This window comes from Mauremys mutica, chromosome 1 (assembly GCF_020497125.1).
Source record: "Mauremys mutica isolate MM-2020 ecotype Southern chromosome 1, ASM2049712v1, whole genome shotgun sequence".
Classification (NCBI taxonomy): domain Eukaryota; kingdom Metazoa; phylum Chordata; order Testudines; family Geoemydidae; genus Mauremys; species Mauremys mutica.
In genome coordinates, this window is record NC_059072.1 from 982,176 (window position 1) to 995,908 (window position 13,733).

At 51.6% G+C, this 13,733-nt stretch overlaps 1 protein-coding gene across 5 annotated transcripts in view; it reads left to right on the forward strand.

The window, feature by feature from the left end:
- The window catches only part of SHANK3 (SH3 and multiple ankyrin repeat domains 3), a 748,791-nt gene that overhangs the window by 442,488 nt on the left and 292,570 nt on the right, over nucleotides 1–13,733 (forward strand). The window lies entirely within an intron of this gene.

Sequence of the window (13,733 nt, forward strand, 5' to 3'; positions counted from 1 at the left end):
GGGGAACTACAGACCAGTCAGGCTCACTTCAGTCCCTGGCAAAATCATGGAGCAGGTCCCCAAGAAATCCATTTTGAAGCACTTGGAGAAGAGGAAGATGATCAGGAACAGTCAACATGGATTCACCAGGAGCAAGTCATGCCTGACCAACGTAATTGCCTTCTATGATGAGATAACTGACTCTGTGGATACGGGGAAAGCGGTGGATGTGATATATCTTGACTTTAGCAAAGCTTTTGATATGGTCTCCCACAGTATTCTTGCCAACAAATTAAAGTAGTACGGATTGGATGAATGGACTGTAAGGTGGCTAGAAAGCTGGCTAGATTGTTGGGCTCAACAGGTAGTGATCAACGGCTCGATGTCTAGTTGGCAGCCGGTATCAAGTGGAGTGCCCCCAGAGGTTGGTGCTGGGGCCGATTTTGTTCAACATCTTTATTAATGATCTGGATGATGGGATTAATTGCACCCTCAGCAAGTTTGCAGATGACACTAAAATGGGGGAGAGGTAGATATGCTGGAGGGTAGGGATAGGATCCAGAGTGACCTAGAAAAATTAGAGGGTTGGGCCAAAATAAATCTGATGTGGTTTAACAAGGACAAGTGCAGAGTCCTGCACTTAGGAAGGAAGAATCCCATGCACTGCTACAGGCTGGCGACTTAGTGGCTAGGCAGCAGCTCTGTAGAAAAGGACCTGGGGATTACAGTGGATGAGAAGTTGGATATGAGTCAGCAGTGTGCCCTTGTTGCCAAGAAGGCCAACGGCATATTGGGCTGCATTAGTAGGAGCATTGCCAGCAGATTGAGGGAAGTGATCATTCCCCTCTATTTGGCACTGGTGAGATCACACCTGGAGTATTGTGTCCAGTTTTGGGCACCCCACTACAGAAGGGATGTGGACAAATTGGAGAGAGTCAGCAGAGGGCAACAAAAATTATCAGGGGCCTGGGTCACATGACTTACGAGGAGAGGTTGAGGGAACTGGGCTTGTTTAGTTTGCAGAACAGAAGAGTGAGGGGGGATTTGATAGCAGCCTTCAACTACCTGAAGGGGGGTTCCAAAGAGGATGGAGCTCGGCTGTTCTCAGTGGTGGCAGATGACAGAACAAGGAGCCAGTGGTCTCAAGTTGCAGTGGGGGAGGTCTAGGTTGGATATTAGGAAACACTATTTCACTAGGAGGGTGGTGAAGCACTGGAATGGGTTCCCTAGAGAGGTGGTAGAATCTCCATCCGTAGAGGTTTTTAAGGCCCGGCTTGACAAAGCCCTGGCTGGGATGATTTAGTTGGTGTTGGTCCTGCATTGAGCAGGGGGTAGGACTAGATGAACTCCTGAGGTCTCTTCCAACCCTGAGATTCTATGATTCTGTAATTGTTTTGCATAATCACCTCCATTTCAGTTTCAGTATAAATGTTTGTTTTAATTTCTTGTTCCTTCTTTTGTTTGGACAATAATCTTTTATCTTTAGAATAGTGCTTTTTGGTGTTTGCCAAGAAATTGAGTAAACTAAGGTCCCAGGGGTGTGGGGGAGGGGATCAACTCAGACCTCTTTGTAGCACTATTTTTATTCTGGACGCTGAAAGAGTTTATTCCACCTTTAACTCCTTTCACTCTTTAAATTAATACAATGCATCTCAAGGTGCCCATAACAACACCTCTGGGGCTTCCCTTTGAACCAACAAAGGACTTCAACCCTGTATCATCTTTCTACATAGTCTGTCATGCCAGTAAGGAATGCATTGCCTTGCAGTGTGAGCAAGACACAGGCCCTGATGGCTGACCCAGCATAACAACAAGGTGGGGCTACATCTCCAACGTTTAACAGTGAGGTTAGCCATTTGAGCAATTTGCCAAGGGATGCGATGGATTCTCTGTCACTTGAAGTCTTCAAATCAGCACTGGACATTAGTTCTAAAAGAGACACTAGCTCAATCCAAAGTTATAGGCTCAATGCAGGAATCTCTGGGTGAGATTCTTTGGCCTGTGTTAGGCAAGCAAGAGTAGTGATCATAATGGTTCCCTCTGAATTCTAAATTTGTATCCAAGGGGCTCTGGTACTGCCACTTCCACCAGTCCATTAACCTGCCTGTGTTGTTTCCTAACTCCCATTTGCACCCTGGGAAGGTGAGGTTACGCACACTAGGTATTCTGCAGGCTCTCAGCTATTACTAGGATATGACGAAACGTTTTCACCAATCACCTCTCCTGTTTGTTGATTAAGGAGATAACATTCTACCCAAAGACTCTCCCACAAGTAGATAAGACCATGTATCCAAGCCTGCTGTGAACTGCCAGGACTCATTAATATTCTGGCATGAGGTCTTACTCTGCCAGATTTAAGGTAACTTTTATGAGCGTCTTAAAAGTGTCCAATTATAGACATAGGTAAAGCTGCATTCAGGAGCTCTCTTTATGCTTTTACCTAGCTTCATTCTCTCGCTCTAATATCCAGGTCTGATGCTGGATTTGGGAAAATTGAGACTCCTCAAATTCTCTAGAAGTGACTGCTAACTAATCACAGGGAGTGGGGATCCACACAGACAATGCTCAGAGAAACTTAACAATGGTAAGTGGTGTTCTTTGACATTTCTGTCTGTGTGGATCCCTGCCATCCACCGTCCTTTTCTGCGGCTCCAGTGTTTTACGCTATGGTGGTGTTTGAGTTAGGGAAGTGCTCAGTGGCAGCTGTTGGGGATGCACCCACTTATACACCTTGGGCCACATGGTCATAGGCAAGGAGCATGTGCAGCCCTGTCAAATGCTGTTCTTCAAAGCTTCTGCACTTGTGCACGCACTGAAGTGCAATGCACAATAAATGTCCCAAAGAAGCACATTCACTGTAGATAAGTGATGCTAGTTCTCGCAAGGCTAACGGAAGGTCTTTTGGAGCCTCTGGGGACCTGCTCCTTACTGTATCTGTCCCCCTGCGGTTGTGACCTCTGCAAGGAGCGTTTCAGAGCCACAGGGTTGGATGGAAGAAACTTTCCTAAGGACGAAGATTTCCTAAAATCCCATCCCGAGTTCTTGTCTGGTGGTCTTGGATTGTCACTTAAATCAGACAGCTGCTTTTCTGATGTTTTCCTCTGTCTCATGTTCTCCCTGGTTAAATAAGATTCTACACCTTAGATGTTCAGGAAGCTTTGATATTTGACACAAAAAAGTCAGCCTTTTAAAAAATCCTCAAGGTTGTTTGTATCGTCTGGTGAAATGAGCCAATCCATTTCAGACCAGAGGTGATAGAAACAGATAACGTTCTCTATTCTGCTAGACGGTGTGCTCATTGAAATTCCTATGCTAGAGAGACTAAGAACATAAGAACGGCCATACTGAGTCAGACCAATGGTCCATCTAGCTCAGTATCCTGTTTTCTGACAATGGCCAGTGCTGAATGTTTCAGGGGGAATGAACAGAACAGGTCAATTTTGAGTCATCCATCCCCTGTCATCCAGTGACAGCTTCTGGCAGATGGAGGTTTAGAGACACCCGGAGCATGGGGTTGTGTCCATGACCATCTTGGCTAATAACTGTTGATGGACCTATCCTCCATGAACTTATCTAATTTTTTTAACCATTATACTTTTGGCCTTCGTAACATCCTCTGGCAATGAGTTCCACAGGATGACCCTGTATTGTGTGAAGAAGTACATCTTTTTGTTTGTTTTAAACTGTCTGCCTATTAATTTCATTGAGTGACTCCTGGTTCTTGTGTTATGTGAAGGGGTAAATAACACTTCCCTGTTTGCTTTCTCCACACCAGACCTCTGTTATATCACCCATAAGCTATCTTCTTTTTATAAGGTGAACAGTCCCTGTCTTTTTAATCTCTCCTCATATGAAAGCTGTTCCATACCATCATTTTTGTTTCCTTTCTCTGTATCTTTACCGGTTCCAATATATATTTTTTGAGCTATGGAAAACAGAACTGCATAAAGCCCTCAAAGTGTGGGCGTAGCATGGATGTATGTAGGGGCATTGTGATATTTTCTGTCTTATCTATCCCTTTCCTAATGGGTCCTAACAGTCTGTTAGCTCTTTCAATTGCTGCCGCACATTGAGCGGATGGTTTTCAGGGAACTAGCCACAATGACACTAAAATCTCTTTCTTGAGTTGTAACAGCCGATTTAGACCTGATTGTTTTATATGTGTAGTTGAGATTATTTTTTCCAATGTGCATTACTTTGCACTTACCAACATTGAATTTCATCTGCCCTTTTCTTTTCCAGTCACCCAGTTTAGTGAGATCCCTTTGTAAGTCTTTGCAGTCAGCTTTGGACGTAACTATCTTGAGTAATTTTTAAGTATCAGAGGGGTCGCCGTGTTAGTCTGGTTCTGTAAAAAGCAACAAAGAGTCCTGTGGCACCTTATAGACTAACAGATGTATTGGAGCATAAGCTTTTGTGGGTGAATACCCACTTCATCAGATGCGTGCAATGAAGTGGGTATTCACCCATGAAAGCTCATGCTCCAGTACGTCTGTTAGTCTATAAGGTGCCACAGGACTCTTTGTCGCTTTTTGAGTAATTTTGTATTTTCCATAAACTGTAGGTTTTTCTGCTGTGGCTGGGAGGGTAACAGATTTTGTTACACCTGTTTGTTATGTGCAAACTGTTGAGGATCTGCACAATTACTACTTGAAATTCCATGCCCAGTTGTACAAAGTATTATTCTCTCAGACTGGCTGGTCCATATGAGAGCAATGTTCAGTCACTTCTCAGGTGATTGTACGCCTCCATCCTGCCCCTGCGGAGGATCCCCATTCAGGAGGAATCTGTGAAGATGATACAGACCTGAAGAAGAAAAGAGGTCACTTACCGAAGTAACATTTGTTCTACGAATACAATGCCCCACTGACCGTCCCTGCCTGCCTCTGCTTTGGCGATGTAAAGGCTATGCCTAGTGTTAGAAAGGAACTGAAAAAGAGTTGAAGCTGAGAGCTTTTATAGAACCAAAGGTATCTATAATGCTGGAACACAGGGTCAGGTACATGTTTCCTCAAAGGCTAACTTATTTCAAATCAGTTCCATTGCTGCATGGCATTTCATGTGCTCTGACAGTGTGGATCTGCAGATATGCTGCATTTTGAGAACCAAAGTTACATCGGTAAGTCTCTCTTTTTCTTGCAGACTTTCTTCTTGCAAAAGAGTGAGCGAGCTCTGTCTTCACTGGCTTATCCTCCCATCATTGAATTCCACAGGGATAGGATTCCCTGATGCAAGGGTCAGATTGGGGTACTCAAAGTGGGGTATTCTGTGATGTTACATTCCATATTCTTTATAGAAATAGGCTTATGATATGAATATGGCATAACTAAGATATATTTTATCCAAGATGAGTCTTGTAAGATATCATTGGAAAGGATATGATTTACTGAATATGATTATCCAATATGTGTGCTTTTATCATTTCTGTATCTAAAGTTAGGAATATTGACTATGTAGTGATTACAGCTGTGTGTACACTTGGGAAACACCCACCAAACAGCAGGCCATCAGCCTTGATGAGCCATTTTCATGGGCATGTTCATAGAGCTTAACAGTTCCTACCTTTAACGCTAAGGCAATAAGACTTTGAAGATACTAATCTCTCTCCTTCCTGAGAAGTGTCCTGGGACGTTCCTTTGACACTACAAGGTCATGTCACCTGGTACTAAACACCATCTTGGACTTGTAGTGATTTTTCCACTGAAAGGAGGGGGAGCTCAAGACTGGGAAACAAAAGGTTCCCGTCTTATGTAAATTCTATTTAAGCCTGGGGAGTAAGTTGATCTAGGTTCACTCTTCACTGAATCCCCACCCAGGAGGAAGCTACAGAGATCTGAGAAACAAAGACATGGGGGTGGGGGGTGAGAAGGGGTAAGTGTTGAGCCCAGGCTAGAACAGGGACCTGGTCTGTGAATATGGCGTCTAAGGATTTATGCTGTGTAAACGGGTCGACTCACCGCCGCGGCGCCTCCTACTGGTTACTCCTGGCATCTAGCTCAATCCAGCTGCGGAGCGCCCTCTGCAGGCCGGTGATCCACCTGCTTTACTATCGGCCCCGCGTCCCTCCCTGGACCGGGTGCCCTTTTAACTATAATTGGGGTCTCCTCCTCCCAGGGGAACCCCCACCCTACTATCCCCGCTTTGCCTCAGTAGTGGCCACTGACAGTCATGGTCTAGCCCCACACCCTGGGGCAGACTGCAGTATCAGCCCACTCATCACAGGCAAAAGGGGTTTGGACCTGCTGCTTTGCCTACTCCTGGGTTGTCCCTTGCAACCCCCCCACAGTACCTTCTGGCCTACCACTAGGCTGCAGCCTGGGGTTTTCCTGGCCAGAGCTCCCCAGCTCCTTAGCCTTCCCAGCCCTACTTCACCCAGGTACTCTTGCTCTGCTTCTAAGCAGCCAGGCCCATCTCTCTCTAACCACAGAGAGAGATTGCTTGGGCTCTGGCTTCCCTGCTTCTTATAAGCCCCAGGGCTTCAGTTTGGGGGCGTGGCCTCCAGCTGCAGCCACTTCCCCAATCAGCCCAGCTCAAAGCCCCTTCCCAGGGCTGTTTTAAAGCCTCACCAGGCGGGAGCGGATAGCCACTCCGCTACATACCTCCCCCCTTAAAACCCCCACCCTTGGGGATAGGGAGGTTTCTTGGCCTGGCTCAGGCGCCCATGTGCCTCCAGTGCCACTCGCTTCTTCTCAGAGTCCTGCAGCAACTTCCTCAGGCGGACCTCCTCGTCCACAACAGCCGCATACTCTTTAGCAAGGGCCTCCCCACTTGCTTTGGACTCGCGGAGGGCCTGCTCTGCTGCCTCAAGCCGTGCCCGTAGACTTGAGTCCCCCAGGCCCTCTTCCCTCAGGGTCTGGGTTCCAGTGGTGGTCTGTCCCCGCACCACCTGTGTCCATTTTGTCCCCTGGACACGTTGCTCCTGGGCCCCAGCCTCTTGCTGGGCCCACTCCGTCTGTGGGTCTCCGTCTAAGACAGGTGGGGTGATGGTCTGGGTCCCAGCCTCCTGCGGGGTCCCCACAATTGCCACCTCCACGGTAGTCACGTCCCCGGGATCCAGCGTGGCCCCTTCTGGACCTCCCGGCACCTCCCTTGACCGATCCTCAACTTTCTTGAGGGGGCAGTGCGCCCTAATGTGGCCCAGCTTCTGACAGCCCCAGCAGATTCCTTGCCTCCTCGCTGCTTTGGGCCCGTTCTGACCCTTCATGGGCCTAGCCTTCCCTGGGCTGCTCGACACCATGTTCTCTGGGCCTGGACAGTCCCTCCAAAAGTGGCCCATCTGTCCACACGCCCAACACGCTGGCAGCTGCCTCTGCCCCTTCTCTGGGTGAGACACCCTGCTCCCAGCCCAGTAGGGACAGTCCCTCTTTATGTGTCCTCGCCCTGCACAGGCAAAACAAGTCCTTTGTTCCTTGGCCCTAGAGCTGGGTTTCGCTCTCAGCCCTTTTCGAATCCTCCCGACCATCTGTCGTAGGAGTTTTCTCCAGGCCCGCTGTTCCTCCACCAGCTGGGCCATCTGTCTTTGGAGGGCCCATTGCACCTCCTGCAGTCCCTGTGGGTCTCCGGCCCCCTTCCACTGGGGCGCTGCCTCAAAACCCCACCCTGGGACGACACCTGGGGTCTCTGCCAAGAAGACCCCGGCGTAACAGGGATCCATTTCTCCCTGTCCTGGCCCTTTGTATCAGGGGCCGTTCTTAGTCCCTGGTCAGGTGCCACTGTAAACGGGTCGACTCACCGCCGCGGCGCCTCCTACTGGTTACTCCTGGCATCTAGCTCAATCCAGCTGCGGAGCGCCCTCTGCAGGCCGGTGATCCACCTGCTTTACTATCGGCCCCGCGTCCCTCCCTGGACCGGGTGCCCTTTTAACTATAATTGGGGTCTCCTCCTCCCAGGGGAACCCCCACCCTACTATCCCCACTTTGCCTCAGTAGTGGCCACTGACAGTCATGGTCTAGCCCCACACCCTGGGGCAGACTGCAGTATCAGCCCACTCATCACAGGCAAAAGGGGTTTGGACCTGCTGCTTTGCCTACTCCTGGGTTGTCCCTTGCAACCCCCCCACAGTACCTTCTGGCCTACCACTAGGCTGCAGCCTGGGGTTTTCCTGGCCAGAGCTCCCCAGCTCCTTAGCCTTCCCAGCCCTACTTCACCCAGGTACTCTTGCTCTGCTTCTAAGCAGCCAGGCCTATCTCTCTCTAACCACAGAGAGAGACTGCTTGGGCTCTGGCTTCCCTGCTTCTTATAAGCCCCAGGGCTTCAGTTTGGGGGCGTGGCCTCCAGCTGCAGCCACTTCCCCAATCAGCCCAGCTCAAAGCCCCTTCCCAGGGCTGTTTTAAAGCCTCACCAGGCGGGAGCGGATAGCCACTCCGCTACAGCTGCAAGCAGGGCAGCTCACTTTCAAGAATTTCTTCAGCCTGCCCAAAAGCAACATTTAGGGTGAGAAATTACCTCTTGAAACAGGTCTTTTTAAACTCTTAAGTTTAGTATGCGTGTGTATTTGCTTAGTACTGTTTGATATCCCTTATAATCACTTAACATCTGCCTTTTGTAGTTAATAAACTTGTTTTTGTTTATTATAAAAGCCAGTTTGTGCAATTGATAACTGGGGAAGGGGGGCAAGAAGCGGTGTAGATGTTCCCCCACATTGAGGGAGGGGGTGGATTTATGAACTTCCTCTCTACAGATTTCGCCTCAGCACAAGACAATATTGTTCTGGGTGTGCTCTCCAGAGGGGAGCTGCACTTCAGTGCTGGGCAATTTCCTACCTGTTTGCCGTCTCTGTGTGATTCTCCAGCTGGGGGGGGGTTGCGTGTGTGCGAGCCTAATTCAGCAAAACAGGGAGAGGGAGTCCAGGCTGGTGGAGCAGGAGGGGCTCAGTGAAACCTCAGTACAGCAGGTGGCACCCCAAAACGGGGGTCCAACCTGTCTCACTCTCCCAAGCCTCATCCATGTGAGCTATCAAAACAAGACACTATTCTCAGTAGATAATGTTGATCTTCAAGATACGTTTGGCTTTCCCTCCACTTTCTTCTGTGTTTTGAACTGTAGTGAAATAGCTAACGATGCAGGCATTTAGGCTGCCATCACTAGGCTTCATGGTTAACGGTCCACTGTGTTGAGGTAAGGCAGTTCACATGCTGCTCTGAGTTTTTCTTTCAGGCTCTCACCACGCTCAAGCCGCCATCGCTGCATCAGGTTAGTTTCAGTTCACATTTTAAAGACAATCTTCCATAAAGGCAGTAAACTGATGTCTTTTTATAATCAAAGTGGAGATTTTGAAGCACAAGCTGGCAGCTTCCAGAAGAAATACCAGCTCTCCGAGCCTGGCCCAATTTAATCTCTGGTTTTATGTCCTTGTCCCAGACCTTAAGTGATAACTTGGTTCCACCTTAACAAAGCCACTTACCTCTGATCTTCTCTCTGAAACCTTCATTCCTTGGGGCGTTCGGTTCCTCCTGCTTTTATGTCTCAAGTGCAGCTCTTCATCTTTACTGTGCTACGGCTTTGTCTACGCTAGCACTCTGTTGGTCCAGGCTGTGAAAAAAACACACCTGTGCCCCACTAAGATTTCACCGACTAAGGCGCTGGTGTGAACAGTGCGATGTCGGCGGCAGACGCTCTCTGCTGACATAGCTACCGATGTTCGTTAGGGGTGGCTTAATTATGCTGGTGGGAGAGTTCTTTCACGCCAGTATAGAGTGGCTACACAGGAGACCTTGCTGTACAGTCCATAGTGCAGACCTAGCCTAAGGCTTTTAGAAAGTCTGCTAGACTTTTTGTGGCTGCTGGGCTCACTGGAAGGGGATTTCCATCTCCACCCAATGTCTGTTCACATGGAGCAGAGTCTGTATGGAGAGGTTAGGTAGCGTGGCTGTATTTGAGAGGCAGAAGGCCTATTCTGGCAGAGCTGAGGCAGAAGCAGTGGCATGTCAGAGCTCCGTAGGATTACAGAACGACAGTAGTGTGCTCGTGGAGCACAGTGAGATGTTCTCTAGATCTCACTCACTCTCACTTTGGGAGGGCAGATCTGCCTCCAGGGGGCTGGAACAGTTTGTACAGTGGGGGTGTTGAGAGCCATTGAACCAAACTGTAAACCCAGTTTATATAATGGAAACCTCTTCACGCCATGGGGTGCTGCAGTCCCCCGCTCCACCACACTCCTCGTTCCAGCACCTATGTCTGCCTCTTTGTTTAACTAGAAATTTTCAGCTCCCCTTTGAGGGGGCTCACAGGATTCCTCCTTGTGGAAATATGCAGAGCTCACCATGAAGAAAGACAGCAACTGCCAGCCCATGTGAATGTTGAATCTGCTGTGATAGACCCAGGCCAGTTGGGAACAGCAGAGTAGTAGAAGGGAGCCAGGGAGCCAGAGGAGAGGAAGTGTGTGCGAGGAGCTGGGAGCAAGGGCCGTGCAAGAAGTTGAGTGTGAGTAGGCATACCGCTGGAGGACTGAGAAGTACAAGCGTTATCAGACATCAGGAGGAAGGTCCTGTGGTGAGGATAAAGAAGGTGTTGGGAGGAGGCCATGGGGAAGTAGCCCAGGGAGTTGTAGCTGTCGCACAGCTGTACCAGGAGGCACTCTAGACAGCTGCAGTCCACAGGGCCCTGGGCTGGAACCCGGAGTAGAGAGTGGGCCCAGGTTTCTCCCCCCACCCCAAAAAACCCTCCCAACTCCTGATCAAACACAGGAGGAATTGACCTGGACTGTGGGTTCTACCAGAGAGGAAGATCTCTGGGCTGTTCTTCTTCGAGTGATTGCTCATATCCATTCCATGTAGGTGTGCGTGCGCCGTGTGCACGTTCGTCGGAAGACTTTTACCCTAGCAACACTCAGTGGGTCGGCTGGGCGCCCCCTGGAGTGGCGCCACCATGGCCCCGGATATATACCCCAGCCGACCCATCCACTCCTCAGTTCCTTCTTTTCGCCCGTGTCGGTCGTTGGAACAGTGGAGTGCGGCTTAGCTGACCTCCACCTCCCTAGCATTCACGCAGTTCTCGTTCTTTTCTGTATATAGTTGTAGATTTAGTTAAGTTTAGATAAGTGTACTTAATTCTTGGTTGTTAAGTTAGTATTTAGTAGGTTTAGTCGGGTTCGGGGCTTAGGCCCTCCCCGCACCGGGACCGGTGCACATGCCCAGCTCCCCGGGATTCAAGCCGTGCTCGGCTTGCCATCGGCCGATGCCCACAGGAGATCTGCACGACTCCTGTTTGAAGTGCCTCGGCGAGTCGCAGTTGTCTGCTAAGTGCTCGATTTGCAAGTCGTTTAAGCCTTGCACTAAAAAGGAGCGGGATATTAGGCTTAAACAGCTCCTTATGGAGGCGGCTCTTACCCCTCCATCCTTGGCACCAAGTGCGCCACCATCGGACTCGAGGAGTTCCTCTTCGGCACTGGCCCGCACCAGTGCGTCCAATCCTTCCCGGCACCGGACGTCCCCGGCTCCCAAGTCAAGCCAGAGGCGCTCGCTCTCTCCCAGAGCAAAGAAGGCTAAGACCCCCGCTGCTCCGGCACCGCCCGAAGCACGGCACGAGGGCTCAGCTCCGTTGCACCGCCCGGCGCCCGCTCCCACCGCGGCACCTGCTAAGCCGACGCCGTCGACTCCGGTCCGCCAAGGGCCGTCGAGCCCGGCACTTGTCTCCCCGGCACCCGCCGTGGTTGAGCTGATCATACCATCCACGCCGGAGGTATGCGAAGTGGCTAAGGACCTGATTGCGCTGTCAGACCCGGCACCGCCACCACCCCCGGCACCGCCGGTGCGGGTGATTCAGTCAATTGGGAAGCCGGCCCTAATCCGACCAGCTTCTGTCAGCGCTTCTGACCGGCACCGCTCTCGATCGCGGTCCCGCAGATGTTCCAGGTCCCGGCACCGTTCCCGCTCTTCGCGCCGTTCGGAGTCCCGGCACCGCTCCACGGCGCGGCGCTGGTCGGACTCGCAGCACCGTTCTTCATCCCGGTCGCCGTCCTACTATCCACGGCACCGCTCATGGCACCGCTCACCCAGGAGCCGCTCCCGACGCTGCTACTCCAGGTCCCGGTCGACCTCCTGGCACCGGGCCGGTCGTAAGTCCCGGTCTTGTTCTCGGCACCGGAGTTCTTCGCGGCACCAGTCCCCCCGTGCGGAAGAGCACCAGATCGGTGGGGACATCGGCCCAAGGCCTCTCTGCTCCACCATGGCCTTCCAGGCATCCGTCGGCTTCGTCCCAGGCGGGAAGTTACTACTCCCAGGACCATGAAGCGGAGGTGCTCAGCAGTGGCCCTTTTGGACACCATGGGCATACCATCAGGCCCAAGGTGCTCCTCTGGTTCCCTCAGTGCCGCCTCTTCCGAGCATCGGGCTCCTGAGGCCATGATTAGTCGTCCTCCACCAGCTGGCACGGACGACCAGTTGGCTCAGGCATCCACCTCACTGGCGCAGCTCGAGCAGGAGCCTGAGCAGGTACAGGATGCCCTCGCCCCCGGCGTCTCGTCCTCCTCTTCGCCGGATGAGGCAGTGGCTGGCTCATCGTCCTCGAGCCCGCCCCCAATAGACCTTACGGCACACCAGGACCTCCTCAGGAGAATTGCCCTTAACATAAACCTACAGGTGGAGGAGGTCCCAGAGGTCGAGGATCCTGTCGTCAGCATCCTTGCGGCTGACGCACCCACCAGAGTGGCTCTGCCATTTATTAAAACAATTCAGGCCAAGGCTGACACGCTGTGGCAATCACCGGCCTCTATTCCGCCGACAGCAAAAGGAGTCGAGCGTAAATATATGGTGCCATCCCGAGGGTACGAGTACCTGTATATGCATCCTCCTCCTTCTTCCCTTGTGGTCCAGTCCGTCAATGATAAGGAGCGCCATGGACAGCAAGCCCCCGCTCCGAAATCCAAGGAGGCCAGGCGGATGGACCTTCTGGGCCGCAAGGTGTATTCGGCGGGTGCCTCGCAGCTGCGCGTAGCGAATCAGCACGCTCTGCTGAGTCGCTACGATTATAACACCTGGGCGGAGATGGCTAAATTCCGGGAGTTGCTTCCCCCAGATTCCCGCCAGGAGTTCAAAGCCTTCCTCGAGGAAGGGAAAAAGGTGGCCAGGACCTCTTTGCAGGCTTCCCTAGACGCGGCGGACTCCGCAGCCAGAACCTTGGCAGCCGGTGTTACCATGAGGCGCATCTCCTGGCTGCAGGCTTCCAACCTTCCGCCCGAACTTCAGTATACCATTCAGGACTTGCCCTTCGAGGGCAAGAGTTTATTCTCGGAGAAGACGGACACCAGACTCCAGAATTTGAAGGACAGTAGGGTCACTATGCGTAACCTGGGCATGCATATCCCAGTGACCCAGCGGCGCACCTACCGCCCCCAGCCCTTCCGTCCGTACTCTGTCCCTAGGCAGAGACAGGATTTCGGCAAACGCCGAGGACGCAGAGGCTGCAGGTGCTATTCAGGCCCTCAATCCAACCAAAACCGCGGCTCCTCCAAACCGCAACCGGACCCGAAGTCGTCCTTTTGAAGGTGCGCCCGGGGACAGCATACCACTTCCCGTTCAGGATCCTTTCTCTCCCTTCTCCAACCGCCTCTCTTATTTTTTCCCTGCGTGGTCCCACCTGACCTCGGACATCTGGGTCCTGCGCACCGTGAAGCACGGATACCACCTCCAGTTTGCTTCAACCCCGCCTTACCGCCCTCCCTCCCAGTCCCTCTTCAGGGACCCCTCTCACGAGCAATTCCTCTTACAAGAGGTCCAGACGCTTCTCACCATCGGAGCGATAGAGGAGGTGCCAAG